The 23,590-nt window shown below is 37.5% G+C and overlaps 1 protein-coding gene across 1 annotated transcript in view; it reads right to left on the bottom strand.

The window, feature by feature from the left end:
- Positions 1-23,590, bottom strand: part of PRKN (parkin RBR E3 ubiquitin protein ligase) — a 652,406-nt gene that overhangs the window by 256,625 nt on the left and 372,191 nt on the right. The window lies entirely within an intron of this gene.

Below are 23,590 nucleotides of genomic sequence, written 5' to 3'. Positions count from 1 at the left end.
TTTAACTATTTATTCTAGAATGACTTGGACAGAATAACAGATACAAAACCAGAATGACAGCTGTCTAGTGCCAGCTGAGAATTTCAGCAAGAACACAGGCATCGCTCACAATAGTGTGCTGGTTTTGGCTGAGGTAGAGTTAATTTTCTTCAGAGAAGCTGGTATGGGGCTATGTTTTGGATTTGTGCTGGAAACAGTGTTGATAACACAGGGATGTTCTAATTATTGCTCAGCAGTGCTCACACAGAGTCAAGGCCTTTTCTGCTCCTCACCCCACCCCACCAGTGAGTAGGCTGGGGGTGCACAAGAAGTTGAGAGTAGACACAGCTGGGACAGCTGACCCCAACTGACCAAAGGGATATTCCATACCACAGGACACCACGCTCAGCAATAAAACTAGGGGGAAGGTTGGCGGGAGGGCCGCTGCTTGGGGACTGGCTGGGTATCAGTCGGTTGGTGGTGAGCAATTGTTTTCATTTGCATCACTTGTCTTTCTTGGGTTTTATTTCTCTCTTCGTTATTTTCCTTTTCGTTACAATTTATGATTATTATTATTATATTTATTTCAATTATTAAACTGTTCTTATCTCAACCCACGAGTTTTTTCACTTTTATCCTTCCAATTCTCTTCACCCATCCCGCTGGGGTGGGGGGGGAGTGAGCGAGCGGCTGTGTGGTGCTTAGCTGCCGGCTGGGGTTAAACCACGACAAATAGCTTTTCATTTCTGGATACAATACAACAGAACATGTGCTCATGTGATATCGAACTCACCCAAGGACTTCAGAGCCATGCCAGCTGAACACATCTGGCACCACTCCTTGAGCTTTTCTCTTATTCCAGATATCAAATTTACAGAATTTGGCTTCCCACAGAGCTGAGTCTCTAAACGCCAAGGCTGAAACGTTTACTTCTTAAAAATAGCAACCTCTGTCTCCCAGAGCAATTTCTAATTTTTCATGAAGCCACCTAATAACTGAGTCTAGGCAGAAACTAATACTGCTCCCATGAGCAGTTCTACATCTGCTCACTTTAATGTCATAGTGTATCAATCACAAACACAAACAAAAATTAGACATTTTATGGGCTTTAATTTAAGCTCACATGATTTCTCATGAATGATGTGAGGCTTTGTGCTGCACCTAGATTCTACACCTGATTTCAACAGCAGGAACCACAGCTGTTTTAACAATACTTGTTATTAGATGATTTCACAAAATGCTACTCTTCCTCTTCTTGGAATAACTGCCACAAAGCATTAATTTGTTGTTTTGATACCACTGGTCCAGATATTTGATAGATATTAAAAGTGCAGCCAAGGTATCAAGTACTTAGCAGTATAGACATCAGGTGCCAGGACAACAGAGTGCCAAAGATACTGGCAAGCTTAGTTTTGAAATATTGGCCTGATTTGAGGAAAGTGATAGCAGCAATCCAAAATGCATTGGTAATACATTCTTTCAAACAAATACTTCATCCAATACTGAAATTGCAAGCGTTAAGCATTGGGTGTTAGTCTGTTCTGCAAATGAGGGAATTCTGTTAATTTTGTGAACTTTCTGAAAAATAACTGAAAGGTCCTGGACACAGCAAGCAAATCACAAGGAAACAAATTGCTTAACAGCAGGTTTAACTAAACTCAGAGCTACATGTGATGGCATTTTGATATGCTTGGCAATAAGTGGAGCCTTGGTTCCATCAAGCAAACAAACAGAAAAATTACTGAAGGCATTTAAAGTTATGCCATTATGAAGCCATACTAAACACTGTATCAATAACTGAAATGACAGATACACCTGAAGATAGAATACTGTAGATCTCCTTTTAAAAAAAAAAATTCAGAAGTGAATGCAGGTTAATGCCCAAGGTAAGTTGGCTTCCTTTCTCCTGAATTTAAAACCTCAGGGGCCACTCTTGAAAGTAAATATATGGTGTATTCTCCTTGAGCATTCTCTTTCTTGGCATCCCTGGTGAAGGTGACAACATGCATGCCAAGTAGGATGACCAATTAACCACCAGCAGCATTGCTCAGAATATTTATATCAGAGAGCTATTAAAAAAAAAAAAAAAAGAGTACCAAGTACAAATTGCTGACATTCATGCTAGCATGCAATTTCATGCTAGTAACATGGTACTTTATTACACTGTGGAGAACTTCTGCAACAAATCTGGAATGGGAAAACCATTATGGTCAAGAGTACAGTAAGTATACTATGTTCCCTGACAGACTCTAGCACACTAGATTACTAAAAAATATTTTTGAAGTAGCATAGCTCTTCACACCATTTTCACAGCTTTTAAAAAGGCTTCTTGTCTCACAGAGTTTACATTCCTACTGTAATAAGTCAGCATGAAAAGAAAGGAAGGAAATGTGAAGGTAAAGCAGAGGTCATGCTAAAGTCAAAGAAAAGAAGTGACTTATATCACAAGCAAACAATAAAGATGTAAATGTTAATAAGCAAGGAATTTATTACAGCATCAGAAAAGGAATGGGCGTCATAGGAGAGAAGACCAGAAGGAAGAGTGAGTCAATAGGCATCAGATGTGATGCTGTATTTGATAGTAAGGAGTGGAAACATAAAAAGAAAGGCAGTGGGTATACAGGGACAAGAGAGGAGGTAAGAAAAAATATGAAGGTCTGTGTGGGAGGACACAAAAATTCACATGAAGTAGAGTTCAATGATGCAGCTGTAGGAAGCTGGGACTCACGAAGTCTAACAGAGGTCAGATAGCAAGATCTAATATCTCAGGACAACAGTATGCTGACACCAGACTGATATTGTTTGACTGCACCTGTACACATGTGGTAAAATCTAAATGGCACTACCTTGTGCTATGTGGACTTAAAAAAATCTACAACACTGTCAGTAAACATATCTCAGTTGCATTCTAGTGTATTGGCTGGCTCAGATGTCCTGCCCTGCAGACTCAGGAGCGTTGTATGCTGTAACACTTGTCGAAAAGTTTGGTTTTATGGAAGAGGATATCTTTGCTTTTTTAATGATGTTCAACTTTGTTTAAGGAAAGGCTTGTTTCCTTTACTGCTGCATTTTTCATTATTACATGGCGTCTGGGACAGGCATGCTCCTGAGGATAAATAAATCAGTGCGTAAGTACGCTGTGCCACAACTGCACGTTTTGTCACTACTCCTAGGTCCACTGAAGTCACAGATTACAGAATAGGGCCTGCATGTGACAGCCGATTCAGACCCCTTGGATGCAAATGCAGGGCGCTGTGGTCAGGATTCTTCCATGATCCAGTTTCTTTCAGGAAAACAGATAATTTCCACACTGGTGCACAGAAGGTAGGATTCAGAGAAATGCCAGCAGCCTTTCAGTAGAGAAGGCAGATGTTGCTCAGATTAAAGGGCTCATACAGAAAAGGCAGACACACAAAGATGGTCTTCATGAAGAAACAACTTTCAGAACCCTGAGTACATGCTAAAAGATGAGAGGTGCTCTTTTTTTACTCACTGTTTGAGGGAACTGGTTTTTATTACAGCCTCTCTGATAAAGTGAACTCCCTACCTTTAAGAAAATTGGGATCTGCAAGACCATATCCAGGTCAAGCCCCACTATGTTCACTTCGGTGTACTTTGCCTAGTACTTTTAAAATGAAATCTTTATTTTCAGGAGAACATAATTTTCCTGTAAATTAAATGAATTAGAAGTTTGTGTAATGGACACCTCCTTTCTGCAATTTTAGAAATAGGTTATTCCCTCTCTTTCGACAGTAAATAATACATATTTGAATATTACAATCACCCCAATTTTCTTTTCAGTCTTCTCATTCAAACTAAAAAATCCCAATTTTTGCAACATCTCACACACAATGTTTATGGATCCCAAACTCTTTCACAGGTGTTGAAAATGCACAGGAAAAAGCTTGTACTCCTTCCCTAGATAAGCTGGTGCTATCTGGCAGTTGACAGAAATAACCTAATCTTTTGTCATCAGAGAATGCTTCAGAAAAGTTTCATGTTGTAATAGTGGGACATTCCCCCTTCTGTTCTTGGCTGATACTAAATTTGCAGCTAGATGAAGGAGCTCCAGGCACATAAGGACACGTGGACAAGGAGAAATGTCCATCTGCTATTGACACAGACAATTAACAAACTGAACACACTTTGAGAACCTTTGTGTATGTTTCCTTGATGTACTTGTGCTCCTACCATAAATCCATCAGAATAGCCATAAAAGAATTTTAATGAAGACAGCAACAATTTTACCTAAAATGGAAAAATACCAAAAAGGCAGAAAGGACTCCTCTTAAAAAAAGAAAAAAATTCTTAACATGACTACAATAAATGATCATGTTCAGCCGTCTATCAAGTTTCAAATGCTTATTTTGGATGCATATGCCACCTGTGCGATTTCTGATATCTCAGAAAAAACTGTACTATTAGAATTGTTATTGTGGCTACAGTTTAAATCCATTGCAAGCCAAAAGTGATATCGAATTTAGTAGCCCACATTTTAAGCAGAGCAAACACAAAAAGAGTGTTACTTAATCTACAGCTGATGCGTGAGGGTCTCTGGAGACCATTCCCTGTACCTTGTGTACCTGGGAGATTGCCTCCTTACAACTGCCAGAGCTGGTATTTATGATGGTGCTTCCAGTCAGTACAGATTAATGACATCAAAATTTTGGCAGCAAACAGAAATAAAATTCTGTTCCAAATCAATTTGCAGCAGTGGTAAAAATCATATCAAACCTGATTCAAGAAGGGCTGGCAACGTGTATTCTAAAGAGCTTCATTCTGTTTTGCAGAAAGAACAAATAAAATGCTATAGGAGCTTGTGGAAGCAGAAAGCTAGCTATAGCAGACTGGCTGGCAACAACTATTTCAGGATCCAACAGAATTTTTCTCTACTTAAAATAAGATGCTCTTAGAAATATTTGAATCACCTGCAAAACAAAGCCATGCCTTGCTATACAAGGGAAAACCAGACTGGACAAGCAGCTAAAGCAGATTATTACTGTATTCTTCAAAGAAGCCCACTGGAAGCTTTCATTTCAGTTTAAAGCTATATTATCCTATTTCATTTAATTCTCAAAAGCATGCCTTTGGAAAACAACTACAATCTCTTGCAATATTTCTCATTCTTAGAGAAATTATTGAGGAAGTAGTGACCATGACAGTAACAACCACAATGTGTGACATCTGCCAATAATAACCTCGATAACTTGCATCTGGGGACATAGTATTGGAATCCTCAGTGACAGCAACGTTCATCATCTATAAGGAACAAAAAGTGAGGAGAACAGGCACAACAAAAAGATAGCAAAGAAAGCAGGAGAACCTTGCCCATATATTTGAAAGAAAATTATTTTCAGTTCAGGTTTGGGATTTATACATGCAGAGCATTAGTTCACACTCTGGACTGAATCTATGCTAGGAGGCACTTAGCGTTCCAAGCCAGTGAAGGATGCTCAGCATCAGAGCACTTCACATATCCAGGGACCTGTCTTTTTATGAGTTTCCAAATTTTGCTGTTAAGCAAAGAGGGTTACCCCTTGCTTTCCAGGGAAAGGCCTACAGAATGGAGATGGAGTGGGAGATTAAATGTGTGTGCTTTCATCATAAATCTGTCAAAGTTTTAATAACTAGCCACTGAAGATCATACAGCATCACCCGCCACAAAACTAGGGAGGGGCCTTAATTTGATTCATACCAACTTTAGAGTTTGCTCAAATCTCAACTGGAGGTTAGGGTCATTGCCTTTATAATAGGACATCCCAAATTTCCAGGTTCCTCCTCTCTTTCCCAGACACACACTTCCTGAATAGGCTTATTCCAAAAACTATTAATTATACATGAGCATTGATACAGTGTAGCATATCTGAACAAAGAGAGACAAAACTACAGGCCAAGAAAAGCCCACATTTTGATGCTCAATTCACTGAAGTCCATATCGATATGTTAGTAACACTATATTATTAAAATACAGAGTGAGGGACCATGAAAGTAAAATACTGCAGTTGTGTGATAGTCTGTAACATTTCATGAAAATTTGCAATATTCTTTTACTTCATATGAACTTAGTAGCAATAAAGAGAGAGAATAAAGGGGACCATGCTAGCACATGTACTTGTAATAGAGGGGCTGTAGCAAACAATAAAGTGATGTAAACCTAGAGAGAAATAATCCCATATATTCCATGCTATAGTGTTACTAAATGGGACTCTCAAGCACAGTTGTAAATAATCCACATTTCTTTCCAGCCTGAAAAAATAGGCTGGTATTCTGTTCTAAATGGAGTAATACAATGCCTGTTCTTTGTTCAGCCCTCCATGGAACAGTGTGGTGTGTAAAAGCTGTCTAAAAAAGCAGTGTCTCTCCCTCTCTTTTTGTCTTTCTGCTACCATGGATATGACATCATTTTTGCCAACCGTTGCTAAGTCATGAACAGAGGGAACATTTCCTTTTCTCACATAGAGGGCAGGGTATGAGCCAGAGCTTCCAAGAGACACAATGTTCTCTTTATGCAGCCAGGGAAAACAGTAAGAGGGCTGCCGATGGTCTGGGAAATGGCGGGCAGCCACAGAGCACACAAAGCTGACAGCGCTGCCCGGCCAGTCTCAGTTCCCACTAAATTGGTGGCCTATTTTCTCATCTCAAAGAAAGGAAAGGGAGGGAGAGAGGGGAGCAAAGAAAAAAGCCCTGCATCTTTGCCGCCTAACCCTTGCTGAGGCAACGCGCTGGTCCCTCACCCTTCCCAACAAGGGCTGCATCCTCTGTTGGAGAACACGAGAGGAGCACTTATGATGGATCCGGGAGCTGCTGCTCCTAGCCCCGCTGCATGCTGCACCTATCAACCATGAGTATTATGGCTGGGGGAAAAGAGAAGTTTCCACAATGGAAAGATGTTAGGTCCAAAAAGGACCCAGAACTCAATTATGGTCAAATTAAGAACCACTCTAAGACATATGTTTTCTGGATGCCTGTAGACTTAAATGCAGGTCCTGAAGTCCTAACTCAATATTTCCTAGCAGGCAAAACTACTGTTGAGTTCAATGTAAATATCATATGAGAAAGGATTTTCGATACATAAGCTTTGATTATTTCCCACACTTGCATAGCTACAGTAACGCAGATTACAGTGTTACAGTTTACAATGTTCAACACATTAAACCTTTTGGTAATTGAAAAAAGTTCTACTTATTTACTTCTCAGAAAATACATCAATGAAGCCTGTTTTCTGCAAAACTTATACAAATCTTACAACTGAAGCAATGGCTAACTTTCCCCCAGGTCTGAAAACTTTCACAGCTCATGTTGTGTGACTTGGGAGTGAGGAAAGGCAAATGTTCACATTTTCTCTAACAGAAGAGATGATTTTTTTTTTTCCTTATTGCAGCTATTCATCACTTATTAATTTAACTTACAAAAGACAGACTACAGTTACTTTTGCTTACCTCTGTCCTAAAAGAAAAATAGAATTTCCTGCATCTCAGATAATGGCACCAACCAGAAAAATCGATTGCCTTTTGTTTTTTGAAGAATCTGAATGCAAAGTAAAGGGGATGACATTTCTCAAAGGAGGTGTGGGGGGGAAGGGAAAGAAAAAATGAAGGATGTTGCTTCCATAAGACACAGGACATATTTAGAGTCAATCTAAAGTACTATTTTTCCATTCCACCCCAGCCAAGGTTTCCATAAACTGCCATCTTCCATCAGGATAAAAATTTACTCAAGCTAAGTTATCGCAGGAATAGGTAAAGATTTGAAATATGTGCTCCTATTTTCTCATAATTCTTAATTTGTGCTAGAAAACAAGAAGAGAACATAAATACATGTTGACTCAAACCCTGCTTCAACTGGCTGTTCCTGTAAAAACCACCAGCAGGGGACACTAAATGAGTGAAAGATTTTCATACTTATTTACAGATATGTGAAGTTGCTCTTAACATGGTTAATGGTAGAAAGCACATACATTAAGAAGCAAAGCCTCTCCAAAGCAAAGCCTCCCTTCAATGCATATCTTTGGCCTTCCTACAGAAATAATTTTACATAAACCAATTTCATCAACACAGGCACCTATCTGACACAGGCACCTATGAGACACAGGCACATGTTTCACTGACACATGAAACAGTTGACACGTGGTGCAATACTGTTTTAGTTAAAAGATACTCTGTGTGTGTTTGCGTTTCTGAATACAGATGCATGTGTAACTTGTGAAGAGAAGTTTTAAGTGTCAACTTTCCAAAACAACAGTTGTCAACTTATTAAAAAATGTACTCAAGCAATTTGACAGGATGGGATTAGCACACAGTACATAGCCTGTGGCAGAAAAGAGACTAAACTTCTAGCTCCTGTTCACAGTTACATACAGCATCATGAATAAGCAGTGAGCTTCTGTCCTCAGTCATCAAGGGAGGGCTTGATCCTGCCCTCAAATATGAAGGCAGGTGTCTTGTAAAATCAGCTACTCTACTAGCACTGCATCTGATATTACAAGACACCAAGAGATGTGTGCTGGCTTACTAAAAAGAAAACTTAAAGCGCATAGAATAACCCTCCTCCGACAAACCCTGCCTGCAAGCAAAAAAAGAGATGAGGACCGAAAAAAGGGCTAATGGAAAATAACCCTGTGCCCCCATCTTCAGTGTAAGAAGGCAAAAAAATGGCAGCAGATATACATATAAATTCCCAGAGTTCAATTGAATCACAACATCAGAAGTAAGGAATTTATATTAAGCCTTTTAGAACACTTTGGACTCTACTGATGGCATTTGTTTTGAGTTCACTCGCGCCTGAATGCCCAGGAAGGAAGCGAAGTGAATGTGCAATGTTGAGCTCGCAGGATATGTTGCTTGATAGGGTACTGGCATCAGCAGGGTTCATTTTCTTCTCAGATCCCAGAGCTGCACAAGTGTATTACTGTGTGCTTTTGTGCAACACCAGGGAAGCTGGAACAATTCCACAAACTATATGGATGAAAAGATGGAATGCATCATCCCACAAAAATGCACTCCTTTTTTCCTCCTCCCCTCCCAAGAGATTGCTTAAAAGGGGGAAAACGTGATCTCTTTTGTAAATCTCTCACAGTCCTTTATTTTGTGTTTGCACTGAGTTTCCTTTAATCGAACATAAAGTTGGAACTCAAATTTTATAGTAACGTAAGGAAACTGTTCTTGCTATGAGAATTCTTAGCACTGCAGATCCATGTTCTATTACACACGCAAACTCCATCAAAAATGCCTTATAGCTTTGCAGAAGAGTTTTAACTTAATCTAGCTTTCCACTGTTTTGTTGGCACTTGATCACTTCTCATTTGTTCAAAAACTTAAATTTCGTGCTCCCCTCCTCCCTGCCAGACTAAGGCAAGACCAGATTTACATGAGTCAACACAAAAACCTGTGGATTAGCAAGGAAAATATCCTAAAACAAATAATTCATCTCTGAGAGTATCTTCTCATCAAAATTCACAACCCTGGAAGTCTATTTGCATTAATTATTTAGGACAGTTTACTAAGGAGAATATGAATAGCATGTCTGTTTCTTTTTTTACTAGATGAACAACTTTTTGTTAATCAGATACAGAATAACCAGCATCATCAGGAGATAAACATGCCACTAGGGAAAAGAATACTACTAATGTAATGAAACATTAAAAGAGATAATGAACCTAGTCAATAGATAATTATGTATTTTTGTCAAAGAAAAGTATGATTTTTCATATTTGATGAGGCTGAAGCTTACGGACTCTTTGAGAGATTGCCATAAAGCACTGAACAAAAGTTCCATAATGGACATAGACTAACTTGGTTTATAAATGTATTTAAAAGAATGTAATCAGGAACTGAGCTGCTTCCTCTCTGTTTCAACTAACATACATGGTGGCAGGGTGAAAAATGAACAGAAAGAGTTTGATGCATTGGCAGCATGATTATATCGTATGAGTGGAATGGAAAATGTTAAAGCTACTGAATCTTTCTAAGTGAATTAAATGGGCACCATTAAACAGTCGATCATTTTCTAAAATCAGTACATTGCAATATCTGGAGCATTTCAAAGCGTTAGTGACTTTAAAAAGAAAAGGGAAAAACTGACCTGCTTTGTGCTGAAGAAATCTCTACTCCCTGCAATTACTAGTAACTTCACTAATACTACTAAGAAGTAAAAAATTATTATTGTGAATAAACATAGTAAATTTGACCTTCAGACTCCTCAGTGTGGTAAATGATATTAGGCAAATATGTAATCATGCCTATCAATATACCCATGTCGGACACTTCCAGGCTGTCATTATAAAGAACCATTAACCCTTAGTGTTAGGTGTTGGACAATTCAAAGATGAAAAATCATAACAAATAACTGAAACTTGAAGGAGTCTTTGAGGCTGTTCCTTTTGAATAAAGCAGTAATTTCAAGGAGCTTATTATGTAGAAAGTGTTTCAGTATTTATCGAGGGATTTAAAAAGCAATTCGAATATAAAAGCAGTGAATTGGACCTGCCTTACCAGACTTTTCCAGGACAGTGCCCAGTCCCTCAAAATTAAATATAAAAACCCCACAGTATAATCTAACCTGATGCAACAAGATTTGTTCTATATACGTCCTAGAACTATTTTGTTCACAGAAAACGCATCCTGCTGAACTGTATTTTTTAAAGTCTGAATATAACACATGCATTGAACATTTCATTGGCTGTTTTTTGAAAGATATTAGGATACTTAAAGGACTGAGCAAGAAGAGCCTCTTTTCAATTATTAAGGAGAAAACTGCTCTTGTGAAAGTTTAAAATCCTTTCTCATATTTTAATAGTGAAAATCTTATATTTAAAAAACCCTACTCTATTAAAGTTGTGAAACCTTGAAATGTTTTAAGCATTCTATGTAACAGTTAAAAATGTACTTACAGATACAGTATATTCAGTATAATATATAAATTTATAGATTCAAATCCTTTTCCAGTTAGAAGCTGGGGTGCTAATGATTGAAAAAAAAAATTGTGAAATCATATTCTGATAAAAAAGTACTATTCAAAGTCCCAGTGAAATGAATCCTATTGAACTGTAGGAATACTTTTCTATCATTTACTTCTCTTTTATGAAGCCACATTGGAGCTGCACTGAGTGACTCAATTTCTCATGCCAGATAAACTGTTTCAGACATCCATTCATGTCCCTTCCAAACAGCAGGGGCTGCTGTGTAGTAGGCTACCTCACCTGAAGGGTAAATGAAAGGAAATGGAAATCACCTACAGAATAAATAAATTAAATCTTGTAGTATGGCCCATGTATTAGAAAAGACTGAGCATAATGAGACATCTCATCAGTGTAAAAGTAAAAGGAGAAGTCATATTAATCTCAAATCCTCTTGGAAATGATCCATTATAGCCTGCTGCAGAATTTTGGGAAGAAGCTTCTCCACTATAACTTCTTGGACATTTTTCATTACAGCGTGCTGCCAGGAAGCCCTGAATGACAGCATCTATGAGTTATGATAGCACAGATTTAGAACTGTGGATGCTACTACATGTTTCCTTCTTACCCTCTAGTAAAGTCAGGCTTATCATAAGATGACCAAAACCACACTGGTCCATATTCTCTGAACCCTAAAACTGCATTTCCATTCAAAAAGTTAAGTTTTTGTTTTGAAAGAAGCAATCAAACATATATTAATAGGAATTCACCCCACAAAAGAAGTAGAATTTTAGGTCTAGAGAACCAGGGATGTTTTCCAGCAACAAATTGTGCAGTAATCAAAGTAAAAAATGACTTAGATTCTCATCCAGTGCAAACAGAACACTGATATATAAATGTACATCACTTACTCATTTTTCCTTTCAAACATCTATTTCCTAGCCTTAAACAGAGGTGAAGAAGCCAGTGTTTAGTAAGCAAACGTGACCATACTTCAACTGAGACAACAAAAAACAGTTTTGAAATCCAATTTCCAGGACAGTCCAATTTCATTATGTATTTTTCCTGAACAGCTATCCAAACTGAACTTTCAATTTTCCAAGTATTGTTGCTTTCATTTTCTAAATTTTTTAATGCTGATGAAGTTTTTAATTTTCTTTCCTCCTTATCCACAGTTCTGGTGGCCTGCTAATCCTTTGATTAAAAGTTTACATTTATATAAAAACCCACATTGTTTCCATTTGGTTGTGAGTGCAAAAACAGTTATCTTAAACTCAGTTAAGTAGGGAAATACTGATACCTCAGATGTTGTATAGCTGCTGCTGGTGATGCTAAGAAGTCATGTACCTGGAATATCTTTAGTTATATTTACACGAAGTTGGATTCCAAAACCAGAGGTTCCCAATACTTTTAAATCATAAATTTCTGATAGAATAATTCAGGGTTGGTGGCACTTTGCAAAATCTCTGTTGACAAGTCTGTATAATCTGACATTCAAAAAACCAAAATGCAGCTCCAGGTTACAACTTGGAATATAAATTTCAGCTGGGGAGAAATATTTTTCTGGTAGAAAAATATTATTATTTGGTTTGACTTAAGGAGCAACTCAATACACTCTTGCTCTCTACTGCTAAAGAGAATCCCCCAAAAGTAATGCAAACCATAACATGTAAAGGACACAAATAAACATTATTTCCCTGACTCATACTGGCATGATATACCATTGTGATAAAATTAGTATTACCCTTTTGAAATGGAAAACAATACGTTAGCCAATTCATTGTTGATACAAAAATCACTGGAACTAATTTGATCTAGCCTGTAGATAACTCACACTCATTTCCTTTAAAGCTACAGTAGCAGTAACCTCACAGCAACTTTATCACCATAAAACCAAAATTAAGTGCTTTTATTCCTGAGCCATGAATTAAATTTCTGTAGAAATATTGGTTGGATCACTCTATTACTGTCAAAAAAGAACAAGTTGCTGTTTGAAATCCATGGATGGTGCAGAGTCTTACATCTTACACAGAAATGAAGGAAAACATTTGTAACTAATGGACCCAAAATATAGGTGAAGGTGATATAAGGTCACCAAGTGGGTGATCTTAATAGCTGCAACAGTATCAAGAGCTCAGCTGGAGAACTCTCTTCATTAGTGAACACATGCCCCCTGTAGTGGTATTCAAAATGGCAGAAAGCAGCACTATTTATAACTTACACATATTCGATACATACAAAGTTATATAGTGTTATACAGACACAACATATATGGTTGAAAACAAGTATGGAAATGTGTGTGTATATGTGCATATAAATGTGTACAGATACCTGTGTGTATCTTTGAATATATAATCATACAAAAAGAACGCACAAACTGTTTCTCTTGTGTGGATATTGGCCACCCTCTGATAGTCCTGGGTCAGGAAATACTTAGAAGTCCTCTGGTTTATTTAGGGATTATGTTTGTAAGAGGTAGAAGACATAGGCTGTATGAATCTGGAAACATCCATCCATTTTTCTCAAAGTTAAATATCCACCATTCACCTACAAGCTGACCCCTGGTCACAGCCTGAGACCTTCAGGTTGTCAGGAGATCTTTTATCTTTAAGGACTGACCTTAGTCATCTGACTGCAATGGACCTAATGGGTGACCTTAATAGCTGCAACAGATTCAAGTGCTCACCTGGAGAACTCTGCTCATCAGTGAAAAAAAAAAAAACAACATAACACCAAAACCCACAACTAAAACCTTATTTGTAACTACATTAAGAAAGCATTTTATTCAATATATCTCATTTTCACTTGGGATCTCAGACAACTGTTCTATGTGCTAATTTTACTGAAAATATGGTCTGGTTTCTTTTCAAAGATAAGGGTCTGATTTGTAGCCAGTAAGTGGTATTTCTAGCACACCACAGTGCACACGGTTCAATATCTAAACATGACACAGAGTTTAGAGTGAAGTTCCATGCCTTGCTTCTTAAAGGTTTACTTGTGCTCAGTCTTTACTTTACTGCAACCTGAATCCGTTTCTTGATTTAATATGCGATATAGTATATGAACCCACAGGCACAGTACTTTGCCCTTGTGCCCAGAGGATTGTGAGTCTCTCAGAAAGCACAAGAACTCTTCTCAGAAAAGCTAATAGGGAATCTAATCCTGCAGATAAGAATAATGTGGAGTGGGGATATGGAGGAGGGGAGAGGTGGTGCAGAATCCATTTAATCGCTTGAATGATGCTGTAAGCTCTTCAATTTATTAAATTTATCTACTTTCCCTGGCCGGTTTACATGACTAGATAAACATCTTGTTTTGGCATTTTGATGGGATCATAAAAGGGGAGGAACTTTGAAAAAATAAAAATCCTAAAGACCTCGATAGTGTTGTACTGAGATTTCCAGCATCCTTCCCCTTTAACTAAAACCCATAAATAAAGAACCATAGTGTGGCATGGATTTATATGCAGCACTCCCAATTCATTTCAGTGGGGTTTGCTTTGAAAAATCAATGGTGTGACACAGCACAAAGATAGAGATTAAATTTTTTTCTACTGTAAAACAACAAAATACGTTAACTATGACAAATTACAAACTGTTTTTTAACATTCATTTTGTTGGATTATGGTATGTACTATTTAGAAGTCAAATAAAAATCAAACCAGAGAAAACAAATCCCATTTCTTACTTTGCAGAAGCAAAATGGTATATAAAAGACAAGTAGTAGAAGAACAAGATGAAAACAAAGGTAGTGAAGACATCAGAACATTTAGAAGCAGCCCAAAGTAGATAAAAGTATCACCAATGCATTAAGCAGGTAAAATAGGAGCTTATATAGAACTATTACACATCAAAAAAAACCCCCAAAAAACTACAAAAAAAGCCCCAGAGTGAACTTTGCAGTTTTCTACATGTTTACTGTTAGCTATGACAAAAACTAAAGTAATGCATTCATTTTCATGAGAAAATATTGAAGGGGATATTTGAGACGTTATATATACCTTCTGACAACCAACTACCAAACTCTCTGTTTGGACAGTTATCAGAAGATCAAAGATAAGCCTCCGGTGTATTTCCTGTTATACTGCAGTGGCATAATTGTTATGAACTTAGAAACAAATCCCGAACCATAAACATTCAAAGCTGTGACAACAGAATTCATCCAATGGAGACTGATATAGTGTACCAGAATGTTTAGCTTCACAACCAAACTAAAATTAAAATTATAACTAAGTTAATAATTATACAAAACTAAAACACTCACTTCACCCTTTCCTTTTTTTGGTCTAATTTTAAGGATATAAGAAAGTGCTAAATTATCTTAGTACGTAGAAACATAGGACACACAGCAGATAATCTTGCTTCCCAAAAGCGCTTCATTTTTTTTTTTCAAATCTAAACCAAAAACATTACACCAAATTCACCTACAACCCGTATTTCAACACTTTAATACTCTGAACTCCTTGAATACTTTAAGGGGTTCTCAATACCTGGTTACACTTACAGACTGTCTGTTGAAGCACACAAAAAAAGGTGGCTAGTTAGTGCTAGGTGGGTATGTTTACTGATATTGTAACCTACTCACTTGGAAATAATTGAGAGCAACAATCTAACTTCACTGTTCACTATTTCTGATTCACTGTAACAAAACATAACATTCAGACCTCTCAAAGACTAGGGATTTTTTATCTTGAAAATATGATTGATTATTTCAACTGTGGGTTTGGGAATAATTTTTTGATTTTTTTTTTAAACACTTTCATTTCATCAGCTTATTGAAGGAAACAAAGCACTGGATTTTCTTTTCAAGAAAAGCAAAAGAACTGAAGACAAAAGACTGCTATCTACATAGAAATATTTTTCAGTTTGTAAGCAACTGAAGTTCTAAAAATAATGTTCTGTATAAGCCACATGAAATTTACATTAAGTTGTTATGGCAACTCTATTTTTTAACAAAAGGAAAAAACACAAGTTTGTACTTGGACAGAACTAATGGAACAGCATCCAGTTGAGGATCTTAATAAAACATAGAACCATTTATGCAAAATTATTCTTATAATTATTTTGTATTAGTGTTATCTGCCTATTCTTTTGGGAAAAGGTACAACCTCCCCAGGGAGTATATTCATATGATCACTTGTTACTGTGATCTCTTTTATTTTCCTACCTTTTATTAGCCATAAAGTGAGCTTGCCAAAAGTACTGTGTATGGACAGTTGTCATGTTTTAATTTCACAATATCAGGAGCAAAAATGGATTGAGGAGGCACTCGGAACTCATCTCTGATGGTTAATGTTATGCTGAGGAAAGGACCACTGGTGTCATTTATAATGGTGTCCTGGAAATACCTCCTCATTAGCATCAATTAGGTTTTAACATGACAGATTTCATTACAATATCAATGGTGCAATACAAATGATAATGTGATAACTTTGATATTTCTATATAAAAAGATTTCCGTAACTTTAATGAAAATCATAGTCACTGGACATCATGTTCCTTATTCATTCTAGCAAAGAAAATTCATCCATTTGTATTTCACAGACTGGGGCGGGGACAACGCTAAATAAAAAGGAAAGGCCTTGGTGCATATTGCTGAAGATCTCCATTTTAGCACACATGCAAAACTAGCAAAATCCTACCTACATTTTTTTCCTTTCCTTTTTCTCTTACATCCTCATTGGGGTCTTCACAATGTCCGTTTAATCTTCAGGAGAACAAATGTCACATGTGAGTCACTTTGCTTCGCTCCATTAATTATGCTTTGTATAGCTTTTTGCGTATTACAGCCAAGGAGCAGGTTTGTTCTGGTGGCCACATACAATTGTGACAGAAATGGCATGCTACAAGCAGCAGTGATGTACAGCAATAACAGACAAAAGAAAAAAAGAGGTAAATGTGACATTTTCCTCCTGAGGCTTAAATGAATAAGCCCTGAAGAAAAGTAATGATGGAGCAAAGAAATACTGTGAGCCAACTCTGTTTTGATGTAGACAAACAAAAAGGAGGAAGAATAAATCAGTCAGAGCCTCCATTCCATTGATATTTCTAAGCTGTATTGAGGACTACTTTGTACAAGATTGTGCCTAACAGACAAAGACCCAAGTTAAGGGCAGTGCAAAGACAAACTGGCCAAAGGGAACTCCAGGAGGTACTGGGCCTCACTGCTTCTGTTTTACAGACTCAGGGACAACCTTTTATTCAAGCTATTCAAAAAGCATTAACTCAGAATCTCACCATCTCATTTGAAAACTTTGACATCTTCTTGGAAGTGCAAATTCACAAAAAAATCTTCCTTTTGGTGTAAGCTTAACAGTGATTTCATTGAGTAATTGCCAATTTTTCTACTACACATTGTTAACAGTAACAAAGAAGTATGAGGAGGAAAGGAGAAAAGAAAAGAGTTCATTGAGCTGAGCAAATTTTACAAAGCTGGGTCTAGAGAGTAGTTCATTTAGCCCTTGCAAAAACATTGGATTGCCTCCAAAACGGAGACTCTACAGACTTTCTTCATAGCAGAGTGTCAATACATCCAGGGAGGTTTGCCTTCCCTGGGAAGAAACAGGCATTTGTCTACTCATTTTCTGGTCCTATGAAGACTACTGTTCAGGCTTGTGACCAAGCTGGCATGGGTTATACATACGGGCTGCCCAGGTCCATCATAATTAGTATGGATACATTAGAGGGATCAATAGTGTGTGTCTATTCATCAGCACCCCCTCACCCACCCTCAATTTTAAGAAATGACATGTCCACAGCCTCTGTTTACTGTTAAAAGAGCTCTGAGAAAATGAGGAAATGAAGACCCAATTTAAAAGTTAAATGCTGGAGAAGTGAGAACCCACACGGGCAGGCAAAAGCCTTCTGTGGGCATATTGCATACACTTGTTTTTGCTATGCCAAGAAGCTCTCCTTTGTTATTTGTTGTGGAGATTTTAATTCCATGTCACAGGAGAATAAGCCTACATGTAGAGAAAAATAGTACATATCTTCAGCTAAGATTTGCCAGAGGTTTAGAGAATTCTTAGAAACTTTGCACACCTAGAATCAGATTTTTGTCTTTTGAAGATCTTTCGGGGGGGGGGGGGGGGGGGGGGCGGGGGAGTTTTAAATATCTTCTGGGAACAGTTTATCTCCAAAGGCTATAAATAACAAATTTAAAAATTAAAGAAGAAAAAAAGGAAAAAAAACACCTGCTGCAGAAGACCATATTCAGCAATACAGCCACAGTGACTGTGTCCTTGCTTTAGGCTGTAAAAATCTACAACAGCTGTGTCAAAATCCTACCCTGTGGAAACATGTAAATTCTGCTGGCTTTGCTGCTGGCATCACTAAATCTGAATTTTACCCACTCTGTGTGGCAGCCAGTAAATTTTCTTTTGTTCAGTAAGAAACAGAAGCCACAGCCCATTTACTAAGAACAGTGATTTGTATAGACATTATTCAAATGTTTGTCCACATAGAGGGATTCTTTTGGTGATATATTTTCTCTCCGAGAACATTTTGTACTATCTTTCTGAGACTGCACTGAGAATTTTACATGGTGACTGTCTATTCTCATAGCAAAACTACATGTGGTTCTCCTTGTGTACACATCTACTCACCTAGGTACTTGCTGATTTACCCTCTTAGATACATCAGAGGGAAAATATACAACCTTCTCAAAGCTGTAGAAAGAATGAGAAAACACATAAACGTAAATCTATTATTCTTACAGTTTTAAGACTGTTATCATGTATTCTCTCTGGAAGCTTTGCGGCATAAATTAAATGAAATTCATAACTTGATAATAGAAGGCCATTAAGGAAAGACTGTATTGACTAGGACATTCTAAGAAACAACTCGTTTCATTTTAATCAAGCCTAACATAATCTTGGCTGCAAAACAGCAGAACTAACTGGCAGAATAGGGGCAATTTATGATATTTTAGGGAAGTATCATGCCTCTGATTTGAAAATGCACAGAGGTTCAGTGGACTCAATTTTACATTTAATTAAGGTGACTTCCAGATTGGACTTTTTAATTTAATAATCATCTAAACAAATGACTCTTTATTTTGTGCTAAAGTTCTTAATTTCAGTAATCTGCTCTGAAGCCAAAAGCCACTTACACTGATATAGTAAAAAATTGTTTAATCAAAGGTTGCATATGATGATAAATTGGTATGGCATTTGTTCTTCTGCCCTTTTAATGCAAGAAAAAGAAGTGGCCTTCTAATCAACCTGTCCAATGACTCCTTCCAGACCTCTCCTTATTTTACAGGATATTACAGTTAACCAATAATTACAATTACGCAATACAGAAAGCAGAAAATAACAATGAACAAAAATCTGAGAGATTTTAAAGACTAAAAGGGTACGGCTAGATAACCATAAAATGTAGTCATTATCTTACTGATAGCAAGGTAATAAAGTGTAGTCATTACCCTACCGATGGCTAAGCAATGAAATAGATTGGTACCAATGATGAGACACACAGATGTGAAAAGCATTAGGCCTTTCAGTTCAAAATGGAGCGTATACTTGACAATGTAGAAAGGGCAGTGTGAAATGGAAACCAGTGCTGGGCACACAGCTGAATGGGGAGTAACACACCTACCCCCACACCATGCCCCTCCTCACATGCCCACTCTCTCTGTTGGTCTTCCTAGGGCTGCAGCCTCTATCCTGGCATCAGAACAAGTGGGTGTGTGGGGCCACTCCAAAGCAGTGGGGGATCCCGTAGGAAGCAGCAAAGTAAGGGTGGAGGAGGGTTACCCAAAGGCTGAGGGAAGCAAGAGGCAGGGACGAGCGACACGTGTTCTTGGGATCAAAGCCGCTTTCTACATCCCTGTGTACTTCAGAAACAATGGAGTAATTCTCTTTCTTGCACAGGTTTTATGCTGTTATAACTCTACGGAAATACCACTGGCCTAACACTGATTGTAAAGGGGTGAAGAATCAGAATCATTATTAAAAATGGTAAGCAGTATATAAATCCAAGGTTTGAAGGACTTGTATAACTGCCAGTGTGTGCAGTGTGTACAGTGTATGCAGGGCCTGTATAGCTGCATAGTATGTGGAATCCTTAACTCTCAAAGGAAAAGAAGAGGGCAGGTGAGGTTAAACTGAAATAAAGCCACCCAGAATCAAGGAAACATCTCAATAGCTCTTCCTACTATTTTCTGTCATCAAAGACTTGTCTGTAGAACAGTATCAGAGCATAGTCACTATGCTTTTTACTCATGAAGTATTCTTCATCTACAACTACTTGCTAAAACTTCCAAAGAAAGAAAAGAGAATTTACCCAAATACCATGTTCTTAAAGGGGGGAAGGGGCAAGCTAAGGCATCTCTCCTAGAAGTAATATAAAAATCTGCTTTTGCAATAGCTTAATGTACTAGGAATTTAATTTTTTCTGAAGTGCCCTGTATCTTTAAGTGACCACAACTACAACTCGCCTCAAAACTTTCCTGAGAATTGTCTCAGTTTATGAACCTTTATGAATTTCTTCATTGCTGCCAAATATTAATTGAAACAATTAACTGTGAAGAACACGTGGGTACAAAAATATTAGTACCACATAATCCTTTCTAGTTAAGAGGTCCTTACCGGATTATTGCAGAAACGCTCTGGAGTTCTAATTACCTATGGAAGTCCCACAAGGTTACTGCAGAACACGGTAATTAGACGGTTGTAATATAAGGTGTTAGCAGGGGATTGAGGATTTGTGCTAAGAAGCATGGTGTTTTCATGGCTATTTACGGTGCAGAGTACCAGAATTTAATGGAATTTGGTGGAAATCTCCAATGACAAATGTAGTTAAAAGGTGAGGGAAATATCTTAATAGGGATTCAGCAGCTGGTGAGGGGAGACTAGTTATACTACACTGTGATCTTTATGTGAACAAAAATGACTCATGTTAAGATTTTTATGGAATTTTAAAAAATCTTGATCAAGGATTTCATGCAAAATACTTTTCAATTTTGTGCATAAAGTGTTTCATATAAACAAAAAGTCCATTTGATCATTGGTCTATCACTGGTAAAAAAAGTTAGGTCCCTTTCTGCAGTTGACAGCACACAATAAAGTGATATGGCTGATATTGTGACCAGAAGCCTTTGATTTCCTAGCTCAAAGGAGAAGGTCCCCAGTTACAGGGTGGTGTTAAAGCAAAAGCTCAGGACAAGGCTCAAGCACGTACCCCTGGCTCTGCAGGAAGACACTTGAACTATTCTGTTGCAACATCCCATGCAGTAGAAGCAATTCAGTATTACTGTTTTTTAAGTTCATCTAAATGTATGCACAAAATACAGAGGCAGAATGCTATTTAATTATACTAAGATAAAGGGTAAATTTGGAGTACCTAAAATTGAATTAAGTAGCAGTACTGCAAACTGACACTGACAAACAGGAAAGAAATATGTGGTCCCTAGTGTTTCTCTTCTGTATGGCTGGGGCATTCTAAACATGATTTTGCAATTCTCAAGCCATTCCCATACACCATTACTGGGGGAGAAGAGGACTAGGAGGACTTGACATAAGGCTCCAGCCTTTTTCCATCTTCAGCCCTTTACAACTCTGTGAAGTGGATATACAACACGACAGATGGAAATTACTAGACAAAATGGAAGGGAGTGGAGAATCCATCTCTAAACATCTTCTTAACATTTTAGCTGACGGTTATTATAACTCATTTGTTCACGATGGCTAACATTCAATCTGATGAACCAGTCTTCCGCAATGCTATAGGAACAGTCTTCCACAGCATTCTCTGTATAAAGGTGAAATTCACCTTTCATAGCTAAGCATATAGCAAGGTTAGATCTCCCTCATTATTAGAATGATAATATTGCCATTTAATCTTCCTTATCTTCTCCTGTCAGTAAAATACACCTCTCAGCTTTGTATGTCAGGCTGAATAATAGGAAGTTTATATAATTCTGAAGAACACCTAATACTTAATTTTTTAATTTAAAAAAGCACATTCCTAATTGTCTAGCTACATGTATTTAAAAAACATGTATTCTATAGCTATTATTATACTTATGCAAATAACCACGGAGACGCACAAACATCATAAGCTTCTTTTAACGCACCCATACAAATTCATTTAAAAGAAAAAACATAAAAGAATGCTCTAGATAAAACTTTCCCTAATATTTTTCAACTCCTCCTTTTAATCGCAGAAAATATTTTTTGTTATCCTGATTCTGAATACATGACCTTTTAACATATCATCTTGCCTGCCTCTGTATATCTTTTGAACTGTGACAACAAGAAAACAGTTGCTACTTGCATTAGTTCATGATTGTGACTCATCTCTGTGGAAGTTAAATCCTGGCTATTATGATCCCGGCCCAATTAAAGCAAGTTTATTTTGCCATTTTTAACTCAACATTAATTAAGAGCTTGTTACCTTCTGCAGGTCTTTCTAATGATGCTGGAACAAATAGGGATTGTGTGGAAGTAAAAGCTGCCAAGATATGAAAATCCATGTGTGTCTGTTTTTCAGTGGATTGAGGAGAGAATTCTCTCCAAGGCAGAAAAAAAAGAAGGGGGGGGAAGAGAGAGAGAGAGAAATTCACCCTGAATGACTGTTCCCTTTCAAAAAAGCAAACATCTTCCCAAACATTAAAGCAAGGAGTTAAAATTGAAGAGAGAAAGCTGCTGGGTTGTCGTCTCTTACCAAAGGACTTATCCTGAAAAGCTGATCTCTTCTCATTTCATATAAAAATAATGCCAAAGGAGGGAATGGGGATGAGAGGAGGAAGAAGCCAGAAGGAATGATGAAACTGCTTGAAAGCAGGAACTGGGCTGAAAGCATGTGCGCCTCCTCTAACACATGAAGCTGCAACAGAAGGATGAGTTGGTTGGAAGGTTAATTGCTAACAACCAACACTCCCTGGCCTGGTTAGGAATCTCAGTAAAATAGGGTTTTTTCTCCTCTCCGAGGAGTAAATATCTCACTTTAAGGAGGTTAGAAAATACTAATATATTCACTGAAAGTCACTCCTTTCATCCACTCAATATGCACATGTACAAGTTTCACAGTGTTTTAAGTTATCCATCTGTTAATGGGAACGACAGCCCAGCGTACCTCACAGCTTTCCAAAGGACACTGGGAAGTTTTGTTTATTGACTTATTGCAGTATGTGAAGTGTAAACTGATTTTCTCATTATTATTTAGATGTATCCAAAGCTTTCACATCCTGGGTACTGACAGGACGCAAATGGCTAGCAATTTTACCAAGTAACACATTTACACCTTGGGGAAATATCTTTTCATGGTATATACTGGAAGTGCTAATTGACTTTTATTTCCTAATAACTGTTGAAACTAATAAGTCTGGAAAAGCTGGTGATTTCAAAGAACTGTAAATTAGACATTAAGACATTTTTCAGCCTGTCAAGCCTATATGTGAAAATCTTAAAAAGTCAATATTTAAACTTCTGTCCTCTGGACTGAATTAATGAATTCATCAATAAGTCAATCATAACTGCCATAATGCAGAACGTTGAGAATTTAATAACATCATATATGTAATTACTACTACCGCAAGTCATCGGGAAGGTAATGCAATTGCCTTTCCCTGCATCAGCAGAATAGCAGTATGGAAAAAACCTGAGCTGCAGCTAAGACATTTAGGACACATTCGACATTATGCCTCAGGAGTTGGACTTTTTCTAAATGATCTTACTATGTGCATCTGACAGTCTCTTCCCTCACTTTCCTGTAC

Source organism: Gymnogyps californianus, chromosome 3, assembly GCF_018139145.2.
Source record: "Gymnogyps californianus isolate 813 chromosome 3, ASM1813914v2, whole genome shotgun sequence".
NCBI lineage: Eukaryota > Metazoa > Chordata > Aves > Accipitriformes > Cathartidae > Gymnogyps > Gymnogyps californianus.
The sequence above is the reverse complement of the archived record's forward strand: the minus strand, read 5'-3'. Positions and strand labels throughout refer to the sequence as shown.